This window comes from Myotis nattereri (assembly GCF_964212035.1).
Source record: "Myotis nattereri genome assembly, chromosome: 7".
NCBI classification, from domain to species: Eukaryota; Metazoa; Chordata; class Mammalia; order Chiroptera; family Vespertilionidae; genus Myotis; species Myotis nattereri.
The window spans coordinates 69,839,562-69,866,086 of NC_138082.1; positions in this window are offsets into that span (position 1 = coordinate 69,839,562).

Below are 26,525 nucleotides of genomic sequence, written 5' to 3' on the forward strand. Positions count from 1 at the left end.
GAGAAATTCAGTAGCTGAAATATCATTGGCCAGGTTATTAATTACAGAATCAAGGTTCAGTGTACATAGAGCTAGGGAAGTATGTCTCAGCGCTGCGGCTGATGCAATGGTGTGAGCACACTCCACCATGACATGCTTCCTCGGCACTCCAGGAAGTAGAAACGCCCACCTGAACGAACTCCTAGAGCCACGTGCACAGTACCCCAGCCTTTCAACCATTGGTCGCCTGCAGCAACGTGTCTCCCTCTGATTGGTCCCCTCATGCTGTATATACCCCTGTAGTTCCACAATAAAATGGATCTGAGTCACTGAACTTGGTCTCCGGAGTCGTGCATGCAGATGCCCTAGTGCATTGGGGCTCCGTCGTCCTCACCTCCGAAGGACCCCCTGCTTCACTTCAGTTTGTATGGTTGGTAAACAACTTTTATTGACAAACTAGAGGCCTGGTGCATGAAATTTGTGCACTGGTGGGGGGTGTCCCTCAGCCCAGCCTGCACCCTCTCCAATCTGGGACCCCGAATGGGGATGTCCTACTGGCAGGAATCGGGCAAAAACTGGCAGTTGGACATCCCTCTCACAATCCTGGACTGCTGGCTCCCAACCGCTTGCCTGCCTGCCTGCCTGATTGCCCCTAACAGTTACTGCCTGCCTGCCTTATCACCTCCTAACCACTCCCCTGCCAGCCTGATTGACACCTAACTGCTCCCCTGCCAGCCCAGTCGCTCCTAACTGCCTTCCCCTGCCAGCCCAGCCATCGCTAACTGCCCTCCCCTGCTGGCCTGATCACCCACAACTGCCCTCCCCTGCCGGTCATCTTGTGGTGGCCATCTTATGACTAGATGGGGGCAGCCATCTTGTGCGAGGGCAAGATGATCAATTTGCATATTACCTCTTTATTATATAGGATACTGTCATAACAGAGCATGGATTAAATGCTCTTTCTTGTGCTGCTGAGTTCCTGGGTCACATATTTGCTTGGGCATATGTATTAAAGTATTTTCTCTAAATTTACACTTCACTGGGTTACCCAAGGCTTTCTGGGTGACTTCTCATGACTTGCTACTCAGTATGTGGCCCACTAACAAGCAACACTGGCATATTCTTATCTAATGCTCATTAAAATGGGGACTCTTAAGACCCCAGGACATACTGAGTAAAAACAGTATCCCCAGATGGTTCTTCTTCACATTAAAGTTTGAAAACTACTGATATTTGCTATTCATTATCTCATAGGTAGATATTTCTTTACACATCTCCTTGGGCCTGTTCTTCTAAGACTTTCATGTCATGGTTATATGGATATTATCTTTTATGATATTTACTTAGTACTCATGCATAGTTGATGCTCTGATGAGTATTGCAGAATGCAAAGTGGATTGGATAAGTATATTATTCCTCGTGGATGTTTCAAGTAATATCTGCAGAAACAGATAGAAAGACCATGAAAGAATTGCATTTTAGAGTGAAGGCTTTACTGCCAATACAACCTCACACTTAATCACTCCTTGTGTTTCTCTTAACACTATAAAATTTTACCCAATATATTTTTAGTGGATGCTGAATGCTATTAAGCTAAAACCCACAAATTTAAAAATAATTATCACCATTTTTTATAGTAGAAATTGTAAATTAAACCATGAGCAATTAAAAAACACATTTTCCTTTTTAGGCAATTTTGTCATAATACTACAGATGAACACTTTAAGATATGGTATCAAGTTCTAGAAAGTAAACCCTCTCCAATTTTTTTTTTTATATTTTTATTGATTTCAGAGAGAAAGGGAGAGGGAGATAGAGATAGAAACATCAATAATGAGAGAGAATTATTGATTGGCTGCCTCCTGCATGCCCCCTACTGGGGACTGAGCCTGCAACCCAAGCATGTGACCTTGACTGGAGTCAAACCCAGGACCCTCCAGTCCACAGGCCGACACTCTATCCACTGAGCCAAACCAGCTAGGGCCCCTCTCCAATTTTTGAATGAGAGCTTCATTAGCTCTTCCTGACAAAATGCAGTGTTTAATCTAGATAGCTTATGTAAGCCTGAAAGCTGTTTGCTAAAAAACATTTTTAAAAAAATCATTGGAAAAAATAAAAACACCAGTGGATTATATTATGAAGCTCAAATAATATGAAATTGACTCCAAGTTTGCAATCTTCTCTATTCAAACCTAACCAAAGAAAATTCTGAATCTTAGCTTAAATAAACATACTTATAATGACATTCATATCTCCTACCTAAATTCTCTGTATCAACCAAGTAAAATTCTTCACATCCATTAATATACCATAATAGATGCATTTTTTCCCTAGTATATTGAAAACAATTTCCTCTGTTGTTTAGTAGCTATTTCTGTATTATACAAAGTTAAAACACTATGGTCAACACAAAATTACATTTTGCGGTACTCATATATCCTTCCCTTTCTACATGGTTGAAAGCAAAGAATTTTCCTGGTTAATTTTTGAAGTTTGTACATTATCCAACATATTTCAGAGCAATAATATGTTTTTCATTAGTAGTTGTTATATTGAATTCACATTAAAATATGTATGGCTATTCAAATGTTGTATGTCATTATTCTTCTCTGACCTTGCTGTTCTGAGATCTTTTCATTACAAGAATTTCAACATTATATTTTGAAAGAAATATAAAAAATTAGCATTGCATTTTCCAATGAAGAATAAGATATCTTTATTTAATATCTTTTTTCAAAAATGGTGAACAGAGGGGAATTTTGGATAGCTTAAAAAGAAAATGAAGGCTAAATATAACACATATTTTTCCAAATTTGGTGATGTCAAAATGGGTATTCTCTTTTACAACTAATTTATTTTATCATATTTTGAACATTTTTTGTCCAAGCATAAATGACTCTTTCTTCATAGGGTCACTCTCTTAAAACTAAAAAAAAAGTCTTAAAAGCTTCTGTGAAAACAAATAGCTCTGTTTTATACTCATTAAATAATTAATATGTGAATATATTATATAACTTTATTAGCAATAATGAAGTCTAATGGGGTCTTCTGTTTATGTTTTATTGCCAAAGATATTCTCTTACTACATTTTTTTCTCTTTGTTAAGAAACGTGTGTATTTTAGATTTACTTTAAAAATTTTTAATTAATAGTTTCAATATATTTTTTGTTTTACATATTTTTCCTTTTTTGTTTTACATATTTAAAGTGTCTGGTTTTTCTGTAATTGGATTTTGGTCTTAAAATGTTATTACTTGGTGTGTATTACAATTAAGAATTTCGCTTCTAATATATTGCCTTCTGTTCTTGTCCTTAAAGCTGTTTCTTACTTTTTAAAAAAATACATATTTTAATTGATTTCAGAGAGAGATAGAAAACATCAATGATGAGAATCATTGACCAGCTGTGTTCTGCAGGCCCCCTACTGGGGATTGAACCCACAACCTAGTTCATAGGTCGATGCTTAACCATAAAGCCACACAGGCAGGCTGTTTCTTACTTTTAATTTCACTTTTTTGTCTGACCTTGAATAACTATTTTTCTTCATTAAATTTGATGACTCAAGTTCACACATTGTAATGCTTAAGAACCTCAAAATTAAATAGAACATCACCCAGCTGGCATGGCTCAGTGATTGAGCATCTACCTATGAACCAGGAGGTCATGGTTAGATTCCCAGTCAGGTCGCATGCCTGGGTTGTGTCCTAGATCCCCAGTATGGGGCATGCAGGAGGCAGCTGATCAATGATTCTTCCTCATCATTGATGTTTCTCTCTCTCACTCCCTCCCCCTTTTTCTCTGAAATCAATAAAAATACATATTTAAAAAATTAAATAGAACATCAAGTTGTACATTTCTAAAACCTCATAGAAAAGTGAATATAAATATGAAGTGAGAAAATAAAACTAACACACAAATAATTTTTACACGGCCTTCATCATCACAAAAAAACTTACAACTGAGTAAAGAAATACTCCTTTCCTCATGAAACTTTTCTAAATTTCAGTCTATATACCATTTCCTTTCAATTCTTATTTCTATGTATATATTTTTTATATTGGCTTCTAATTGCTTTATAACTATAAATATTAGCTTGGATAAAATTGTACAGTCCTTGAAGAAATGGCTAAGGCTGTTTTGTATATTTCCAATATTTAAACATTTATATCACTTGTGATTACGTATTTTAGGTATTTAGCACATTGATATACCTAAAATACACATTGATGAAAAATAAGGTAATTTCTGTAAAATATGCTATTCATTTGACTTCTATGGACCATGTTTCAGACATTGTGCTTTTATCACAGTTGATCATCCTACCTGCTATAACCCCCCACCTTGGTTTTATTATTCCATTTTAGGGAACACAACTTAAAATACTTTAGTTTAGGTCGCTCTAGTAACAAGTTCTATAATGAGAATTTAAACATAGATTTGTTTTTTTTTAACCCACATTCTTGAATAAATCAAATATAAAATGTAAACTAATGATAGTTCTTAACATGGTTCTTTTGAATCAATTTATATTTAACATATACGATTGGCAACAAAGCTATGTGCATTATTTAGCTTTAACAACCTCTTAGCTATGTCTAAACAGCCAAACAGCAAATTTCATCTTCTAATAATTAAAACATTAGACAACTATCCGCTTCAGTGCAAAAGGGACCTTTCCCCCCCATGGCTCTCTAATCGAAGACACTTTCCTTCTGTTCAAGTACTCACTCCAGAGGTTACAATTCACAGGATGCAGAGAAATTTCCCTGACATCTGCTTCTTACTCAGTATAACACTTCTGCTGGGACAAAATCATGAATCACAAGATTTTATTGAAGCAAAGTAAGGAGTTGTGACTCATCCAATCTTGCTCACGTAAGAAAAGTGTTGTGTTTAATTACACTAGGCAAGAATCTCAGGCATCAAATCTCTACTACCAGGCCCTCAAGTATAGTTATCTCTAGGTACCTATTATTGTAATAGCTTTGTCACTTATTTTAAAAATAATAAAAAGCATTCATGAAGACTTCTCCAGGTTTCAGACATTGTGTTCTTATCACAATTAATCATGCTACACCCCCTACCTTGGTTTTATTATTCCATTTTAGGGAACACAGCCTAAAATACTTTAGTTTAAGTTGCTCTATGAACAAGTTCTATAATGAGAATTTAAAAATAAATATGTTTTTCTTTAAAGCCACATTCTTGAATAAATAAAATATGAAGTGTAAACTAACTTACATTTACTCTTTACATTTATCCTACTGTGACAATTGGAAAAAATTGTTTTAGAATATTAATTTTGGAATCTAAAGGAAGTTTTCAAGGGATTCAGATATAGCTTTGTGAGTGTGATTGTTTTAACTTAGTTTTCCAGATCAATGGTTGACATCAATTTTACCAGTATAGATATCTCTTAATCTTTGGAGATAAACATAAATAACTTTATGACCAGTTTTTAAGCATTCACTGCCATTTTAATTTGAAGAATACCATTTAAATCTGACATTTTCATTATGTCATTAAATGGCTACAATATATATCATATTGAGTCAACAGAAATAGCATAATTAGATAAATTGAGTAATGATCTTGCCATCAAATTTTATTAATGCTGATAATCAACTCAAAAAGCTTTTATGAAGTGATTCTCTTAATCCAATAGAAATTCTGTGTCGGTTATTTTTATCATGTGCTTTTTAACAACAGCTAAATATTTTGATTAGTTGATTGATTGATTTATTCATTCATCCATTCATTAGTTGCTTATGTTGCCTTTAAGAAACTGATTCCCAAAATTGTTGACTGCACAAGTCATCTTGAGAGTTTATAACCTGTTGCATCACAAAGATTCTGATTCAGTAATTGACAAACAAAATTTGGTAATTCTGAAGCAGATTAAATGCATCAGGGAATAAAACTTATTAATATCAGTCATCAAATATATTTAGTGAAAAACACTCTATTAGTTTAAATAGCATATATTCATGTCTGTATTTTTTAAATTTTTTCTTATTAAAAGATAAAACCTATTATTATATCTTATTTTTAATTACTTATGAAATTTATTGTGATTACATTGTTAATCATTTTATTTTTCAATTGCAGATGGCATTAAATATTACATTAGTTTCAGGTGTATAGCACAGTGGTTAGCATATAATTTACAAAGTGATCCACCTGATATTTAAAGCACCCACCTGGCCCCATACATATTTATTACAATATTATTGACTATATTAGAGGCCTGGTGCAAGAAATTCATGGGGGGTCCCTTCAGCCCAGCCTGTATCCTCTCCAATCCGGGACCCCTCGGGGGATGTCCAACTGCCAGTTTAGGCCCGATCCCTTGGCCTAAACTGGGAGTTGGACATCCTTCTCACAATCCTGGACTCCTGGCTCCTAACCGCTCACCTGCCTGCCTGTTTGCCTGCCTGATCGCCCTTAACTGCCCCCCCACCATCAGCCTGATCACCCCTAACTGCCCTCCCACTGGCCTGGTTGCCCCCAAATGCCCCCCTGCAGGCCTGGTTGCCCCACATAGCCTGTTTGGTTGTCCGTTTGGTTGCGAAGGTCACTTAGGCTTTTACACAGATAGATTTCCTATACTTTATTTTGCATCCTCATGACTATTTTGTAACTACAATTTGTACTTCTTAATCCCTTCACTTTTTTCACCCAGTCCCCCAACCCACCTTTGCTCTGGCAACCATCAGTTTGTTCTCTGTATCTATCTGTTTTTGTTTTTGCTGGTTTATTTTGTTCTTTATGTTCTGCATATAAGTGAAATAACATAGTCTCTGTCTTCCTTTGGCTGACTTCTTTCACCTAGCATAATACCTTCTAAGACAATCCATGCTGTAGCAAATGGTAAGATTTCATTCATTTTTTAAAAATTTATATAGGGAGATAAATTTGTATACAGATTTTAGGATATTTGTGGAACAAATGTAATTACTCAGTAGTTTTGAAAAACCATAATTTTCAAATACATATATTCTTTATTACCTTTATTTCAAAATTATTTTCCCTGAAAATTTCCTCTTAGGTAAGTACAAAATATAGGTAATGTCACATCTTTTCCTAAAGGTGGCATAAAATACTACAAGCTGATTGAAAATTAGAGAGTTCATATTTATACATTAATATTGTTATTATATACAAATATCTTATAACCCTGTTTAAGCTGTAGGTCTTTTTTTTTTGTCTTTTCTCTACTGTTATATTTAATTAGAATAAAGCCCAGAAAATATGTGTTTTACTCATTTTCAGTTGCTTGTTCTAATTTTTGTAGTCATAAAAAATTTGGCAAAATATTAACTTGTGTTTTATAATTACATATATTTAGTTTTGATATAAGCATACCATCTGGATTTATTTGGTGTGCACTGTGAAAAGTTAAATAGTCTTTGCCAAACTAAAAGATATTGAAGTATTAATGAAGGTTGACAGGTATCTTTCATTACTAACAAAATGAGCACGAATATCAAGGAAAGAACTCACTATGGGAAAAATAAACACAGAAATAGTTAATTGTGGGAGAAATAAGCAGGATTACCAGCTATAGACTTGCAGAAGATCTTATTGTATTAATTATCACCGGGTTTTGATGTGTCTTATTAAATTTTAGTCAAGTTTTACTCAGAGAAGCTAATTTAAATAGGCTTTGTGTTGAGCTCTGTCATAATGTTTAAAATCAGAGTGATGCACTTGAATCAAAGAGTGGTGGTAAACAATGCCATGTTCTCTGGGTGCCATAGGGATGAATGCCAGTCTGGTTTTATGTGAAGCCTCGTTAATGATCTCAAAGACAGAGTAAATACTGTACTAATGAAATTCTGAAATGAGCTCAGATTAGCAGGTAGTGAAAATTCTGCTTAAAAAAAAAGTCACTATTTGAAACTACCTAAAATGCGTAGGATCTTGGCCAAAAAGTTAAAACATTTAATTTTAAAAATAAAATATAGCTGAAGAAATTAATGGGAACTGTAGATAGTGTGAGCTCAATCATTCGTTAAAAGGCAGTTTGGAAATGGGTAAGAGTAAGTAATAAATTTGAATATTTTATTCTAATTTCATAGTAAAATAGTTTCATAGATATTACAGCATAACATTCAAAAGTTTAACAAATTAATAGTTCATGTCATCTATATTGATATCCACATATTTATTTGAAAGTCTACATGCACTTTTCTATATTTAATACTTTAGATATATCTACATTATTGCCCCTCAGAGACTGAACTTTAAACCTTGTTGTCGATGTTGGACAACTCATTCCAAGGAATTAGAATGAGAAACTTTTACTATTAAAAAAATGAAGTGGCAGGAGAGAAAGAAAAAAAAAATGCCATCGAAAGCAATTAAGATGTGAAAAAGGAATAGAATTAGGAAAGAATAGCACTGTTATGACACCGTTGGGAAAAGAGAGCGAGCTTTAGTGAAATCATTTATACAGACAGGAGAAGGGAAGATAAACAGGAAAATCAGATTTAGAATTAATATGAAGAGTGGTAAACTAATGGGAATAGTAGTATTTACAAGTCAAATCAGTTTGAAAATAACTTCTCCTTCAAAGATTACCTTTTTAGAGCAAACAAGTTTCAGCCTCTAAGTTATAAGATCAGTTGGCCTGTTTATTTCTGTCCAGGTATCCTTTTTGCTCTACTGATTTAATCATTTCTGTAGCAATAAAACTGTGATAATTCCAAAATATTAAACATTCATTAATTTTAAAACAAATTTATTTAGAAACTATCAATTTATTTGTAGTTTCTGAGCATGTTTTGCCTTAGGCAACTTCAAAAATTTATTTGGTATTCTAGAGTTTGGCTGAGTTTTTAAAAAAACCACGTACTAAAAATGCATTTATTTAGGGCATAGAGAAGAGCTCTGATTTTGGTGTTTTAGGAAATATATTTGAGAGAGTTCTGAATTACAGCTCTGGGAAGATGGATTTCATTACTTAAGTCACTAACCAGGATGACCTTGTATAAAGTCCTTAAACTTTTACATTTAACTAGCGGCTCCACGCATAGATTCATGCACTGGTGGGGTCCCTCGGTCTGGCCTGCGGAGATCAGTGGACATCTGCAACGCCTTAGCCGGGCCTTACCAGCTAGCTCTTCAGGCTCCAGGCCACTGTCTGCATCAATCCCAAGCCCGGGCTGGGCACTGTGCCGCTTGTGCACATCCCAGCTCCGCTGTGCCTGCCGCTGCGGCAACTCGGATGCTCAGGGGCAGTGTCTGTGGGAGAGGCTCGCTGCAGCTACGCTTGCCAGTCCTGAGCTTGGTGTCTGGTATCCGTCTGTCATCTGAGGGGTGCTCCTGCTGTGGGAGCGCACTGCCCACCATTGAGTGTCTGCCCCCCGGTGGTCATAGCTACCAGCCAGCCTGCAGGTTGTCCAGTCATCCGGTCATCTGGTCACTTAGGCTTTTATATATAGAGATTATAAAAATGCAGGAGTGGGGTTAGATGGTCCTACAACTCTAAGATTCTGTGAGTGGGAGAGAAGTTCTTTGTCCCTCTTATCTTTTAAGATACAGCAAATAGCTATATTAGAACAATATTTCTAAGAAGACTACTGAAAAAAGAGACATGATATAACTAACCCAAATAGATCCTACTGCACAAATTTAACAGAAATAAAACACTATCAGCCACCTAAACACTATCTCAAGAGAGAATTATTAACATGTTAAAAACAATATAGAATTTGGGGGATAAATGGGGCTTAATTGTAGGTATTTAATGACACTTTTAGATTTTTGTATTTAAATTTTTCATATGGAATTTTGATAAATGCCACTTGGAGGCACTCTTATACTGTTGTACTATACAATGTATGCTATCAGGATGTTGTATAATGAAATTTTCAGTTTTTATTTTCTTTTTTAATTCTAATAATCACTTGGGGATGGGTAATTAACAGTGGTTGTGCTATTTAAACTTTGACATCATTCATATTTATTACCTTGTAAATGTTTACTGTTGTAAATAATCTCCTGTTCATCTAATCAAACATATTTTATTCATTCCTGTAAGGAATGAAAGACAGTTTGGGGACAATACCTAATAATTAATTTGAGGATAAATTTTGGTTTACAATTTAATGGTTATTTTTCAAATTAGAAATTTTTACTATTTAAAAAATAGTGGTAATTTAAATTTGCTATTATTCAAAGTAGACAACCAATAAGTACATAGAGACATCCTTGTTGAGAACCAATCTGATCAATACTTTTTTTAAGTTTCCATAGAAAATATAGATAACTGATAGCATTATGTTAAAATATCTAATGGAATACAACATTTACTGGGGCAATCATTAACATTGATCTGTACAGGAAAACTAAAGTTTATAGCTACCAACTTCTGGTAAGAAATTTATAAAGTAATGGAATCATTATTTGAGATTTTTTTCATTTTTATAATGTCCATTTAGCTTAAAAATATATAAGCATTCTTACTATACATATAAAGGTGGGTTATTAGTCCACACTTTTCTTAGTTTTAAATATATTTAAAAGGTGCTGAATATTACATGAGTAAGTATATGTGTTTTACTTAACTTCTACTTTATTCTAGACCTGGAATCTGCAAAACAATGCATTAAAGTACATAATCATTTTTACTATTACTTCATAGGCTATTTCATTGTGTTTTTCATTATGAGTGATGTCATTATAACATTCAAACTACAACATAAAAATGTTGATTTTGCTCAACATTATATTAATTCATAATATATAATATTAATTAAAATAATCTATTTGACTATGAACTAAATGAGTAAACACCAACAAGTTCATGTCTATGTTAACCCACCTACATGTTTGCAAAGGTCAATAAAGTTTTAATTCTTTAAACTCTTGCTAATCCTGTGACACATTAAAAAGGAAAAGTCATTTGGATACCTTCAGGTGGCAAAGAGGTTCTTCATTATTCTGAACTGTCAATTATGCCCCCCCTCACAGTTCTGGGCACTAGCTTACTATTCTTTTTTTTTTTTTTCCAACATTCATTTCTTCTGGAGAGAGTTACTTATCTGCAGGCTCTTAACAGCTAAGTCATTTATATTTCTCAGCACTACAGAGGTGCTAATTACTTGTCCTAATGGAATACTCTCTTCCATTTAGGAATTTGATTAACGTTTGAACACTTATATATACATTCATGTATATCTCCTTTTTATTGATTGGAGTTATATCATAGATTACAAACAAACAATAACAGGAAAGCTCTGTTCATTTAATTTCATACACGAACCATAGTTCCACAAAGTAACTGAAATTGTACTTTCTGCAGTAAGTTAAAGGGAAATTTTATTTAGATCTGAGAAAGCCAAAAATGCTGATCAATTGACTGGATTTTTCTCTTTTCAAGTCAATGGTTAAGCATTGCATAAGGAACACATGAAAGTGAAAATGTGTGTGTGTGTGTGTGTGTGTGTGTGTGTGTGTGTGTGTGTAACAAACCATCTCAAAACAGTGGCTTAAATCAATAGAAATCACTTATTTTACTCAAATCTGGGAGTTGATGGGATTCAGCTAAGCCAGGTTTTTCTCAGGGTACCTCATAGAGCAGCAGTCAGATACTGGCTGGGCTGGGGCATCATGAAGGCTTTTACCCTCAAGCATCTGGTACTGTGCCCTGTGGGCATCCCTGTCTCTCTCTACGTGGTATGTCCGTGTAGCAGCTCAGGGTATTTGAACTTTGCACACGATGGCTTCATGCTCCCATACAAGTTTTCCCAGAGAAACGGCAGAATGTACATGGCCTTTTCTGAAGTGTGAGCGTATCCTGGTCCTCTTAGACCAGTGGTTCTCAACCTTGGCTGTACATTAGAATCACCTGGGAGGATGAGGCCCAGAAATCAGGATTTTAAAAAGATTCCCAGGTGATTCTAATGTGCAGCCAAGGTTGAGAACCACTGTCTTAGACCTTCAGAGTATCCAAGACAGTGAATTCCTGGTCAGATCACCTGCATGAAATAAGGAATCCTACAATCTAGATCAGGCATATATCAAAAGGCCACTTCCCATTCAGCAGAAAGATTCACCTAAACAGCCCCACCCCCAACCCTGAATATCAGGAACAGGTTATGCTGGCTGGAAAACATGCTGCTTAGATAGAATAACAAATGCAAGAGACTGACATACAAACGAGACACCCATACTGTGGGTAGCGAATAGAATGTTGGGCTTATTCGTTTGGTGCAGAGGAAGATCCAAGACTTAGAAGCTGACAGAGAGCCTCTGTTCCATTAAAGGACTTTGGATGCTGTCTTTGTCCCAATGTCCTTAAATTAAACATTGTTTGGAACATTGAAATCTGTTCATTGTGTTATGTTTGAAACGGAGGAGAGGAGGCAACTACTCTTTCTTCTGCCTCCATGCTATTGCCTTCTACCTTCTTTTTCCGACTAGAAGCTGAAAGAGAACAGTAAATATGCTTTCAATTTACACAATGCCTACCGTATCTTGCATTCAAAAATTCGATAAATATTTATTCAACAAATACATATTTGCCGAATGAATAAATTAATCTATTTTGGATGTTTCTTTACTATCAGAAATATCTCTGACCTGCAGTGAATAAACAGAAAAGACATTGCCACTGAGCCTTTTCTGGAATAGAAAGGGAACTGGGAAAGCACAGACAAGAGCTTTTTAATCCCAGAATAGCCTGCGTTTTAGAAAATGTTGGTACACATCTAAGAGAGAAAACCGTTCTCACAACTTCATGGTTTCTGCAAAATGTGTTTGCCTGGTCTCAGTGAAGGAGGGTAGAGGCAGGAGAGGCAGTTAGGAAAAGGGGGTCCACGGGAGAGGAATGCATACCCGGGGGGCAGAGAGTGCCCTAAGTCCCCAGAGTGTTCATCTCACCGACACAGAGGACAGAGGAATGTTACAAGATAAGGGGAAGAAGGAGAAGGGGGCACCAGATGAGCTTTGAAACTGGTACCATGCAGGGAAAAGGGGGAAAGTGACCCAGTAGGAAAAGCACAGGGTGCAGAAAATGAGGAATGATCCGATTAGCAGGTAGGACATACAGACAAAGAAGCTACCAGCATTTATAAACCCATAGACAAAGAGACTCAGGGGACCAGGATTTTTCCCATTTTGGGGACCCCCCCCTAGGTGGGTTCTCCTTTGAGGACCCCTACCCAGGGGGAGCTTGCAATGAATTTCCACACTTTTGCTTAAAATCTTTTAGTCCACAAATTTTATTCTTCAACCTTCATAGGACAAGCACCTGCAGGGAGAGTCCCAGCTTGCCATTTGGGGTATCATGAGGACATCTATGCCCTCTGACTATTCTTAACCAAATAATCCAAATGGAGAGGCCAGTACCAGAGAAATATTTAAATAGTATCGTCATGCAATACAGCTTTCCTTATTTAACAAAGCAGATAAATTGGTGGTCTTATTGCTGGTATAGGTGACTGAGATTCCTGCCCAGTATGAAAGTAAGTAGTATATTAAGGGAAGAGGAACAAAAGAGAAGGAGGACCATGATGATTTTTCATGGGGATGTCTTTGTTTGCTATACATTCTCATTGTGGGAGAGTCACGGTGGGACTGAGGAAATGCGCAGCATTTGGAATCAGGTAGACATGAGGTCAAACCTCAGTTTTAGCACTTTCTTTGAAAGCTACAGAATCCCTCCGAGCCACTTAATCCATTTGTCAATATTTTTGTGTGTGACTATTATATAATATAATGAAAGCATCATTCCTAGAACAATGTCTCTCTCACTCACCTATTCCTCTCTTTTTTGTCATTAGTGGCTTATCTTGGATAATCATCATATCTAGATATTTATAATGTTGGTGTGGGTGTTAACAGATATCAGAATATGATATCTACCAAAATATTTAACTTGGACCTGGTGACAACAGCATACTCATGTGACACCTCTTTGTGCTTCCTTAGACCTTTGAAGTGTATAAAACAGTGAGTTCCTGGTCAGAATACCTGCATCAAATAAGTAATCTGTACAACATTGATCAAGCATATACCAAAGAGCCATATGACTCAACCTTAAGGAGTTCTCTGTAGAGTGGGTGAGAAAAACACAACATAGAGATAGTTTCAAAATATAGAGCAAAGGGAGCAAGCTATGAACACAGGGCTTGGATTCAGAAGACATGGACTGGCTGTGTGCTTAAGTTCTAGGGTGATGGCAGTCATTTAAACATTGCGTGTTGCCTTGATTTTCTTACCTCTAGAGAGTAGGGATGGGTCATATAATCATAAGCTGTATTGGGGGTCTAAATCCATGATTTGCTAAACCAATATAAAATTTTATGCTTTTAAATATAAAGGCAAATGTTATTCCTTAATTTTTTTTTTTGTTCTACTAATGCAGTGCCAATGAAAAGAGAAAGAAAGGGAAGTCTATAAAGACAAATGGAGGATTAGCATGGGTTTAATAATTGGCCTGTTAACATTTCTTGATTCTCCAATCTAAACCTCAATTCATTTTCTAGTGTGGAAAATTATAAAATCAACAAATCAAAGGGGTTCCAATTAGCTAACTAATAACTGGTTACATTTGAATTACAATATCCTGCTGTCCCTTTTCACTCCTTTCTGAAATGTGAGCAGAATCTGTTTTTGTTGTTGTCCCTGTGAAGCATGAATATTTTCAGACTCCCACCGCAGCAGCAACTGTTGCATTTGCTTAATATTCCACCTACACGGCCACATTGCTTGCCCCTTGGCCATGTGATGAGTTCTGACCTGTGGACTGGGGGCAGAGTGGTGTGTCCTTCCCAGACAGTGCCCGGAAAAGCTGCATACAGCTCTCCAGTCTGATCGTTCCCTGAGGCAACAGCAGACAATACCTCATGCTGCTGTGGTGCAGGCAAATACAGTACAGTTTCAATTGCTGGGGCCCTAGCTATCCTGAATGAGGAAGAAAGAAACCATTGTTTTGTTAAAACAGAAGCCTTGGTTTTGTTAAAACTACAGCATTACCTACTCTGTACTGACTAATTCTTCTGTAAGGTATCAGTTTGATGGACTCCTTACTATATCATCTGACACTTAGTTTGCCTATGCAGCCATTCAGTACATGTATCAAAATTCACGAGAGGAACTAAAATAAGTTACACATTTAGGAAAATATACAGTGAGTGGCCAGATTATTATGACCACCTGACATTTGTAGGCAAATTAGCTATAATTTTGCTCTGAAGTTGCTAGAGGGCCAGATCATTATAAACATCTGAATAGCACAACATACCTAAGTATCGTTGCTGATCAAGTTCATCCTATCATGTTGATGGCATATCCCAATGGAGGTGGCTTCTTCCAACAAGACAATGTGCCCTGCCACAGTGCTCATGTTGTGCAGGAGTGGTTTCAAGAACATGAGGGTGACTTTACCTTGCTTAGGTGGCCCCCACAGTCACCAGATCTCAATCCAATGGAGCATTTGTGGGACGAAGTTAAAAGAGCCATCAGGCAGCTGGTTCCACAACCATCAAATCTCACAGAACTGGACAGTGCTATTCATCAGGCATGATGTCAGATTCCTTGCATCACCTTTCAACATCTTGTGGAGTCAAGGCCAAGAAGAATCGCCGCAGTAATAAAGGCAAACGGTGGCCCAACGAAGTACTGATGAGGTGGTCATAATAATCTGGCCAGTCATAATAATCTGGCCACTCAGTGTATATGCACATGAACAAATTGCTAAGAGGAAACTGGGATTTTTGAGGACTACTAGGTTCAATAAGCATATTATCATTTCTAATTACACAGAAGAAATCAGTAAGGGTATGATAAAGCTGGGAAGTTGTATAAAGCATATACCCTTATATTTTGACTCCAACAGATCCACTAGCAGACTGAGGTAACCAGCAACATTCTCACAGGAGTCTAAACCTGTTTACTAACTAACTGGTAACTTTTTACTGAGCCCATTAGACAGGGCTGAAAGTTGAAGAGTCTCTTTTTTCTTTTCTCTTTTTCTAGCAAAATTATGTTACATGTTAAAACTGTGGAAGCAGCAGTATGGCAAGTTTTACCTAAAAGGCTTTTTTTTTTTTTTTTTATGAAAGTGCCTTTAAAATGAACTACATTGAAATTGAATGGATAAATTACAGCAGCTTTCAAATTTTTCTAAGGAAAGATAGGTGAATTCATAACTACATTTCAGATTTGAAGTTTTTTACTAGAATTGTTTGAATGGACAAGTTTTGGGCTGCTGATGGAAGGGGCTGTATAAGAATACCAGCAAGGCTCTACATATGTTTGCACACTCTTAAACTTAATGAACTACGGATATGTGAGTGGAAAATGACATTTCTTCAGTCATCGCAGTTGATTTAACTCTGGTATTGAGGAGGTACATATCTTATTTCAGAACATTGTGAAGACTAAACTCCAAAGGACTTAGATTACTTTGGGTATTTGTGATTTTTTTTAAAAAAAAATATTTGTGTGACTAGTTTCAAGTAGACCTGTATCATATGATAACTATCACTAACCAGAAATTAAACAAATGGGAGGATTTTTTTTTTCATGCAGCTTTCTAAATTATTAATTCATGATCTTCTCTACCAGACTCTTTTGCAGGTATGGTTTTACTTGCTCATGAGTCACTGGATGGATTTATACTTGTGGTTTATGCCTTAAGTTGGTGCCTGATGTTAATTTAACCAGCCAACAGATGAAATACTTAAATAATTTCTTTGTTAAAATGACTCAACAGAAGTAAAATTATTTACTAGAGCGTTAATCAGAAGACCATCTGCTCTTACAAGAAATTTTATAGTTTCCTTGTTGTTCTCTGAAAGTTTAGTGAGACCACTAGATTAGAAATCTCACTGTTTGCATAATATTAACACAGATAACAGAGTAATCTAAAGTTTTCTAAGAAGGAATATATAATAACATGTATATATAAAGATAATTTTAGCTCTTCTAAAAATATCCAAGCTTAAAGTCTAATTAATTCAACATTATTTACTCTTCTACACTTTAAAATATGGTGTCTCACTACGTAGTTACCAAAGTTTAGTGAAAAGTCCTGATTTCAGATTTAAATACCTAAAAAGAACAGCACATATCATTCCAAAATGTCGCCCTTTAGCAGCATCACTCATATTATTATTGGGGAGAACGTTTGATCTCTGAGAGCAGGGATTCAACATTTCCTTTAAAAAAAAAATCCATGATCTTGAAACTAACTAAAATCAGTTAGTAAATATGTATGGGTCCTAAATGTAAGATATTTCAGTCTTTCCTGCTGCAGATAACACCACACCCACCTTAAAATTGTTTAGACAATAAGAACATATGACCTCATGTAATAAGAGCCCTGAGGGAGGAGGTTCCAGAATTTGTTAAATTAGTAGCTCAATTAAATCATCAAATTACCCAATTCTGTTAATTTTTTCTGTGCAGGCATCCTCCCCCTGTCAGCTAAAATCCTCAGACATGAGCTCTTTTAGTATCATGATAACTGAGTAGCTCTCAACATCCCATCCTCATACAACCATCTAAATGTGAAAAGGGACAAAGAGAATTTGAACCTCTCTAAGGACACAATCTTTTCTATAAGGCCAAGAAAGATTTCCTTAGCACTGTCCTTGTCTGGATTGCATGAAAAATCATTTGTAAAGCAATCAGTGTTGAGAGGAGTAGAATTGCTGTGACATTCAATAAGCAAGATTCATCCTCAAGCTAGGTCTGAGGAGGAGACCATCTTTCTAAAGCAGGTGGCTACTTGTGTGTGAGTAAATCTGTAGATAGATTACCAAAGGAAAATTGGGGAAACATTGCTATTGGGTAGTGACCAATAGTTTCTGCCATAGAAACTAATAGTATTATTTCAAAGAAGCCATAAATAAATACCAAGTGGAATGCAATGAGAAGCAAAATGAAATATTTTGGTACTGTTTTCTATTCATAGAAATATCCTTTTTCTTAGTTGATAATCCTTTCACTAATTAGTATTATTGTTAAACTAGGGGCTTGATGCACGAAATTTGTGCAAGGGGCTCAGCCCTCCCAGCCCTGGCTTCATCCAGAAGGTCACCCAGAAGGACATCCAGAAGGTCGTTTGGCTGTCCAGTCTAATTAATATATTACGCTTTTATTATTATAGATTAATAATATGGATAGTAAGACTGAGCATTTGAAAGTGAAAGGAATTCTAAGGACAAAATAGGCAGGTTTAGGGAATAAAGAGGGGCTATGGAGGAGGAATGCACATGTGAAGGACAGAGGTATCTCTGGCCTGAGCAATTAAAGCAATTATAAGGTAGACCAAAAGCAGCCCTGACCTGAGCAGCTTGGAGACGCCAAAATACTTACCTTACTTGTACAAAGGATAGGAAAAGGCCTCAGGATAAGGTGGGAGGAAGACATACATTCACAGAGAATAAAGAAAAATCACAGGATAGTGGAAAGAAGGAAACATATTTTCACAGAGAATAGGGGAATGTTATAAGACAAGGGGAGAGGAAGAGGGGGCACCATGTGGGCCTTTGAAATTGATACTATGTAACAAAATAGCCAACAAGGAAAGCACGGGGGTCCTAAATTAATGGAAGGTCCAATTAGAAAGGGTCAGGTTCAAACTAAGAACTGAAGCATACATAAATTGGAGACAAAGGGACACGAGGCAGGATTTTTTTTTTCCCATAAAAGAGAGAGAGAGCAGGCTTTCACATTTGGGGGCCCCTTCCAAGGGATCCCCTTTGGGGATACCTCTGCCCAGATGGAGTTTGTATATGCTTCCAATAAACTTCTGCATTTATATTGAAGGAATCTGTTAGTCCATGAATTTATTCTTCATCTTCATCAGATAAGAACCCATGAGAAGAAGTCTGTCCCTAAACCCCACATTTCAAAAGCAAACATTTCAGTCACAAAAGACTAAAGAATATATGTGAAGAAACAAAATAATGCTTTCTAGAGTTTTTCATAGGCAAAGGATATACTGTTTCCTTGACTCGGGTAAAGACAATAATAAAGTTGTAGAATATTGGGACAATAAACAGTTTCTGGATAGGAGAATAAAATGGCGGAGGTTTAGATGGATGTGTCGGTGCCTTGTCCCAGAGCAGATAAGGGCGAGCAGCTGAAACGGGTAGCATACAGCCCGAATAAGCAGAGGAGATTCAGCTGAGAGACAGTCTGCAGCCAGGAAAGACAGAGAACTCCTAGAAAAAGGGAACGGTTAGAGACTGAGGCTGAAACCTCTCCCGGTGCACCAGCTCAGCCACGGAGACCGGGCCATCTTGAGTGGCTGTTACCGGCATCCAGAGATCGGCTACTAACCCGGAAGCAACGGCTCTCAAGCAGCGCGACTACATGAACTCAGAGGAGCCCTGCTTCTCCCCACAGAAAGGTTAGACTTCCCCCAAAGGTGCGGTTTGCAATTTAGGTTGGAGAGTGGAACCCATGCGGGGGGGGGGGGGGAGGCGGAGGGGAGGGTCTGCGTCCCACAAAGTCCGTGGCTGTCGTGGCCAGTGTGACCCACGAGTGTGGAAGGGCTCCCCAGGGCTGCTGGCAGAAGGGAACGCTATAAATAAGCCCACAGTTGGACTGCATGCAAACGGGCAGCCTCAGATTTTGCCAGTTACCAGCTACTTGGTGCCAGGGGCCAGAGCGTGCGCAGAGACTCTGCACAGATCTGGAAGGTGGAGCCCTGTTCGCACAGCTTCCCAGGCTCTTGTTTTTACAGTTCCTCTTAAATCTGTGCATTTGATTGTTGAACCCAGTGCATGGGATTACCCAGTTGGGGTCAGTCACAGAGCCTGTAAGGGAAGGTTGTTTCTGGGGAGCCTGGGAAACAGAGCGTGGAGTGACGACTGGGGGAACCAGCTCTGGGCGGAGGACTTTCCCAAGCCAGTTTCAGGTACAATAGAGAATACCTGGTCAGAGAGGACTTATAGCCTCAGAGGTCAATCCCGACACACTGCCACCCAGAGGCAGAGCCACGAACTGACTCTTCTGTAAATACAGATAAAGGCTGTCTGAGAAACCAATACGGCCTGCTTTAAAATCAGGACTGTGGCTTACAACACAGAGGAACAGTATATCAGAGGGAGATTCAACATTCTCCTGAATACCTGGCATGCCAAAAAGAATAGTAGAAGATCTGAAGCACCTTCATTACTGCACATTTTTAATTATTTTTTTTATTATTTTTTCACCTTTTAACTAAGAAACCATTTTTTTTCTTTTTTCATCACCTGATTTTACCCTTTTAATTACTACATTTTTATTTCTAACCAGTATTACTACTGCTACCATTTTACAATTTTTTAAAGTGTCATTTTATTTTCTCTTTATTTTATTTTGGGACTAGTGTTCTCCATTCTATTTTCATCGTTCCTTTAGCATCATTTTCCTCTACCTCGATTTTGCCTCTGTGCTAAAACCCTCTTCCCCGCTTTTCCCCTTTTGCTGTCCTGTTTCTCTTACCCTATACCTGCTTTAGAGTTTCCCTATTCTTTTTACCCCCTGTCTAAATTTCACCCTGCTTATATATCCTATTTCAAATCACCTGCTCTAAAACCTTATACACCTCTCCCTTATCTTTCTTCACTATCCAAACTTTTTTTCTTCTTTTCTCTATTGTTTTGTTGTTGTTTGCTTGATTGTTGAGTGTATTGAGGTTTTTTTAAGGATTGTTTGCAAGGTTGTCCTGCTTTTTCTTTTTCTTTTTCTGTTTCCCACTCCCCCCCGCCCCACCCCGGTTATTTTTGTGCTTCTGTTTTCCCTTGCCTTGCTTGATATTAATGGTTGTTTGTAGTTTATTCATCTCCAGGGATCCGTTGCTGGAATTTGATGGGGTTAGTGGCGGTTCTATCAGAGTTTTCTCCTCATATAGATAGTCTCCTCCCCTCTTCTACTTCATTCTCTTTTCTCTCTTACTTTTTTCTTTTCTTTTCTGTTTTCTCTTATCTTTTTCTCTTCTTTCTTCCTTATCCCCCAACTCTCTTAGCTCGGGTGGCCACCTTTATTTGGGGTTATTAATACCATAAATACATTTGTGTTCAGTGCCTCATACGTTGTGCCTTGTTGTGTTGTATTTTGTGCCTTTAAATCAACGCAGCAGATCCAAGCAACAGCAGCCTCCTGATCACCACATCCTCTGTCTGAGGAACAGTTGCTGTGTGTGAAGCCTCCCTCCACCAACCAGAAGAGCCACCATAGCTGTGAACAGCACCCACCAGAGGACCTGCTACCAACGGAGGAGCAGCTCCTACCACAACCGGCCAAGGAGCAACCACAGCCCGAGGAGCCACTGCCACCCAGGGAGCAGCCACTGAACGACTCAATATCTATATATGTTGGTGAGATCAAACATGGGTAGACAAAGAAACCCCCAAAGGAAAGAAGAGGAGGACTCGCCTGGAAAGCAGCTAAGTGATATAGAGGCATGCAACTTGACAGAAAAAGAATTCAGAATAAGAGTCCTAGAGTGCATAAGCTGGATGGAGGAAAAAGTCAACAACATATGCAAGAAGCAAGAAGAAACAGATGAAAATATCAACAACTTAAGACCCAAGAAGAAATGAAGAGTGATATAGCTGCAATAAAAAACACCATTGAAAGTATCAAGAGTAGACTAGGAGAAGCGGAGGACCGGATTAATGAATTAGAAGACAAGGAAGCAAAACACACCCAAACTGTACTTCAATTGGAGAAAAAAATTAAAAGACAGGAGGACAGTCTAAGGGAGCTTTGGGACAACATGAAACGAAACAACATATGAATAATAGGGGTTCCAGAACAACAGAAAGAGGAACAAGGATTAGAAAACCTATTCGAAGAAATAATATCAGAAAACTTCCCTGAGGTGGGGAAGAAAAAAGTCACACAAGTCCAGAGAGTCCCAAACAAGGTGAACCCAAAAAGACTCACATCAAGACACATCATAATTAACAATGCAAATGTTCAGGACAAAGAGAGAATCTTACAGGCTGCAAGAGATAGACGGAAAGTTACATACAAGGGATCTCCCATTAGATTATCAAATGATTTCTCAACAGAAACACATCAGGCCAGAAAAGAATGGACTGAAATTTACAAAGTGATGCAAAGCAAAGGACTGAATCCAAGAATACTCTATCCAGCCAGGCTATCATTCAAACTTGAAGGGGAAATAAGAAGCTTCACAGACAAAAAAAGGCTAAGGGAGTTTATCACCACCAAGCCAGCAATGCAAGAAATGCTAAAGGGACTGGGTTAAAAAGAAGAAATAAAAAGCTCAGAAAGAAAACAGCCACACACAAAAAAAGAAATGGCTACAAACAAGTACCTTTCAATAATAACTTTAAACGTAAACAGACTAAATGCTCCAACCAAAAGACATTGAGTGGCTGAATGGATAAAAAAACATGACCCATATATCTGCTGTCTACAAGAGACCCACCTCATTAGAAGGGACTCACACAGACTGAAAGTGAAGGGATGGAAAAATATCTTTCAAGCAAATGGAAATGAAAAGAAAGCTGGGGTAGCAATACTTATATCGGACAAAATAGACCTCAAAGTGAAGGCCATAACAAGAGATAAGGAAGACCACTTCATGATATTAAAGGGATCAATACAACAAGAAGATATAACCTTGGTAAACATATACGCACCCAATGCAGGAGCACCCACATACATAAAAAAAACTCCTGGAAGATATCAAAGGAGAGATCAACAACAATACAATCATAGTAGGGGACTTTAATACACCATTGACACCACTGGATAAATCATCTAGACAAACAATCAGCAAAGAAACAGCAATTCTAAATGACTCACTAGATCAGGTGGACTTAATTGACATCTTCAGAACACTTCACCCCAAAGCCATGGAATATACATTCCACTCAGATGCTCATGGGACAGATTCAAAAATAGACCACATATTGGGCCACAAGCAAAGTTTCCCCAAATTCAAGAAGATTGAAATCATACCAAGCATCTTCTCAGACCACAAGGACATAATATTAGAAATAAACTACAATAAAAAACAACCCAAAATACTCAAACACTTGGAAGCTGAATAGCATGTCATTAAATATTGATTGGGTTACCAATGAGATCAAAGAAGAAATTAAAAACATCCTGGAAACTAATGACAATGAAAACACAACAATCCAAAACCTATGGGACACAATGAAAGCAGTCCTGAGAGGGAAGTTTATAGCTCTACAGACCTATCTCAAAAAACAAGAAAAAATGGTAGTAAATCATCTAACTCTACAACTCAAAGAATTAGAAAGAGAGAAGCAAGAGAACCCCAGAGTGAGCAGAAGGAAGGAGATAATAAAGATTAGAGCAGAAATAAATGACATAGAGACCAAAAAAAAAAAAAAAAAAAAAAAAAAAAAAAAAAACAATACAGAAAATCAATGAAACCAAGAGCTGGTTCTTCGAAAGGATAAACAAGATTGACAAACCTCTAGCCAGGCTCACCAAGAAGCAAAGAGAAAGGACCCAAATAAACAAAATCAGAAACGATAGAGGCAAAATAACAACAGACCCCACAGAAATACAAATGATTGTTAAAAAATACTATGGACAGCTCTACTCCAGCAAACTAGACAACCTGGAGGAAATGGACAAATTCCTAGAAAAATACAACATTCCAAAACTCAATCAGGAAGAATCTAAAAATCTCAATAGGCCAATAACTATGGAAGAAATTGAAGCAGTCATCAAAAAGCTTCCAGCAAACAAAAGCCCTGGACCAGACGGCTTCACAGGGGAGTTTTACCAAACATTCAAGGAAGAACCAAAACCTATCCTCCTCAGACTACTACAAAAAATTCAAAAGGAAGGAACACTTCCAAGCTCATTCTATGTAGCCAGCATCACCCTAATACCAAAACCAGGTAAAGACAACACAATGAAAGAGAATTACAGGCCAATATCCCTCATGAACATAGATGCCAAAATGCTCAACAAAATCTTAGCAAATCGGATCCAGCAGTACATCAGAAAGATCATACACCACGACCAAGTAGGATTTATCCCAGGGATGCAAGGATGGTACAATATCCGCAAATCAATAAACGTGATACATCACATAAACAAATTGAAAGAAAAAAACCACATGGTCATATCAACTGATGCAGAAAAAGCATTTGACAAAATCCAACACCCATTTTTGATAAAAACTCTCAGCAAGGTAGGAGTAGAAGGATCATACCTCAACATAATAAAAGCCATATATGACAGGCCCACAGCCAACATCATACTCAATGGACAAAAACTAACACCATTTCCCCTAAGAACAGGAAAAAGACAGGGATGCCCACTCTCACCACTCCTGTTCAACATAGTACTGGAAGTATTAGCCATTGCAATTAGACAAGAAGAAGAAATACAAGGCATCCAAATTGGAAAAGAGGAAGTAAAACTGTCCTTATTTGCAGATAACATGATATTATACATACAAAACCCTAGAGACTGCATCAAAAAACTACTAGACTTAATACATGAATTTGGCAATGTAGCAGGATACAAAATTAAACCCAAGAAATCTGAGGCATTTCTATACACCAATAGTGAACTTTCAGAAAGAGAGATTATAAAAACAATCCCATTTACCATCACACCACAAAAATTAAGCTGCCTAGGAATAAACTTAACTAAAGAGGTAAAAGACCTCTACTCAGAAAACTACAGGACGTTAAAAAAAGAGATAGAGGAAGACATAAACAGATGGAAGAACATTCCATGTTCATGGATTGGTAGAATCAACATCATTAAAATGTCCATACTACCCAAAGCAATCTATAAATTCAACGCACTTCCCATTAAAATACCAACGGCATATTTCACAGATCTAGAACGAACTCTCCAAAAATTCAACTGGAATAAAAAAGGACCCCGAATAGCTGCAGCAATCCTGAGAAAGAACAAAGTAGGTGGGATCTCAATACCGGATATCAAGCTGTATTACAAAGCCACTGTTCTCAAAACTGCCTGGTACTGGCACAAGAACAGGCATATAGATCAATGGAATAGAATAGAGAGCCCAGAAATTGGCCCGAACCAATATGCTCAATTAATATTTGACAAAGGAGGCAAGAACATACAATGGAGCCAAGATAGTCTCTTCAATAAATGGTGTTGGGAAAATTGGACAGATATATGCAAGAAAATGAAACTAGACCACCAACTTACACCATACACAAAAATAAACTCAAAATGGATAAAGGACTTAAATGTACAATGGGAAACCATAAAAATCTTAGAGCAATCCAAAGGCAACAAAATCTCAGACATATGCCAAAGCAATTTCTTCACTGATACAGCTCCTAGGGCATTGGAAACTAAAGAGAAAATGAACAAATGGGACTACATCAAAATAAAAAGCTTCTGCACAGCAAAGAAAACCATCAACAAAACAACAAGAAAACCGACTGAGTGGGAAAACATATTTGCCAATGTCATATCTGATAAGGGCCTAATCTCCAAAATTTATAGGGAACTCATTCAACTTAACAAAAGGAAGATAAACAATCCAATCAAAAAATGGGAAAAGGACCTAAATAGACACCTTTCAAAAGAGGACATTTAGAAAGCCAAGAGACATATGAAAACATGCTCAAAGTCACTAATTATCTGAGAGATGCAAATCAAAACAACAATGAGGTACCATCTCACACCTGTCAGACTGGCTATCATCAACAAATCAACAAACGACAAGTGCTGGAGAGGATGTGGAGAAAAAGGAACACTCTTGCACTGCTGGTGGGAATGCAGACTGGTGCAGCCACTATGGAAGACAGTATGGAGTTTCCTCAAAAAACTAAAAATGGAACTCCCATTTGACCCAGTGATCCCACTTCTAGGAATATATCCCAAGAAACCAGAAACACCAATCAGTATGGATATATGCACCCATATGTTCATAGCAGCACAATTCACCATAGCTAAGATCTGGAAATAGCCTAAGTGCCCATCAGTAGATGAATGGATTAGAAAACTGTGGTACATCTACACGATGGAATACTATGCTGCTCTAAAAAGGAAGGAACTCTTACCATTTGCAACGGCATGGGTGGAACTGGAGAGCATTATGCTAATTGAAATAAGCCAGTCAATGAAGGAAAAATACCACATGCTCTCACTCATTTATGGATAATAGAGACCATTATAAACTTTTGAACAATAATAGATACAGAGGCAGAGCTGCCTCAAACAGATTGTCAAACTGCAGCGGGAAGGCCGGGGAGGGTTGGGAGGCAGGAGGGAGGGGGGTAAGAGATCAACCGAAGGACTTGTATGCATGCATATAAGCATAACCAATGGACATAAGACACTGGGGGGTAGGGGAGGCCAGGGGATTGTCAAGGGTGGGGAAAAAAAAAGGGACACATATGTAATACCCTTTGTAATACTTTAAGCAATAAAAAAAATAAATAAACAGTTTCTGTTACATTATAAAAGAAACTTCATTTTAGGCCACACCCAAATGCTATTCTTAAATTTTATTAATGTATATTTAATTTCCTGGTTCAAAATCAACTACAATTAAGAAATTCAAAACTAGAATAATATTCTAAA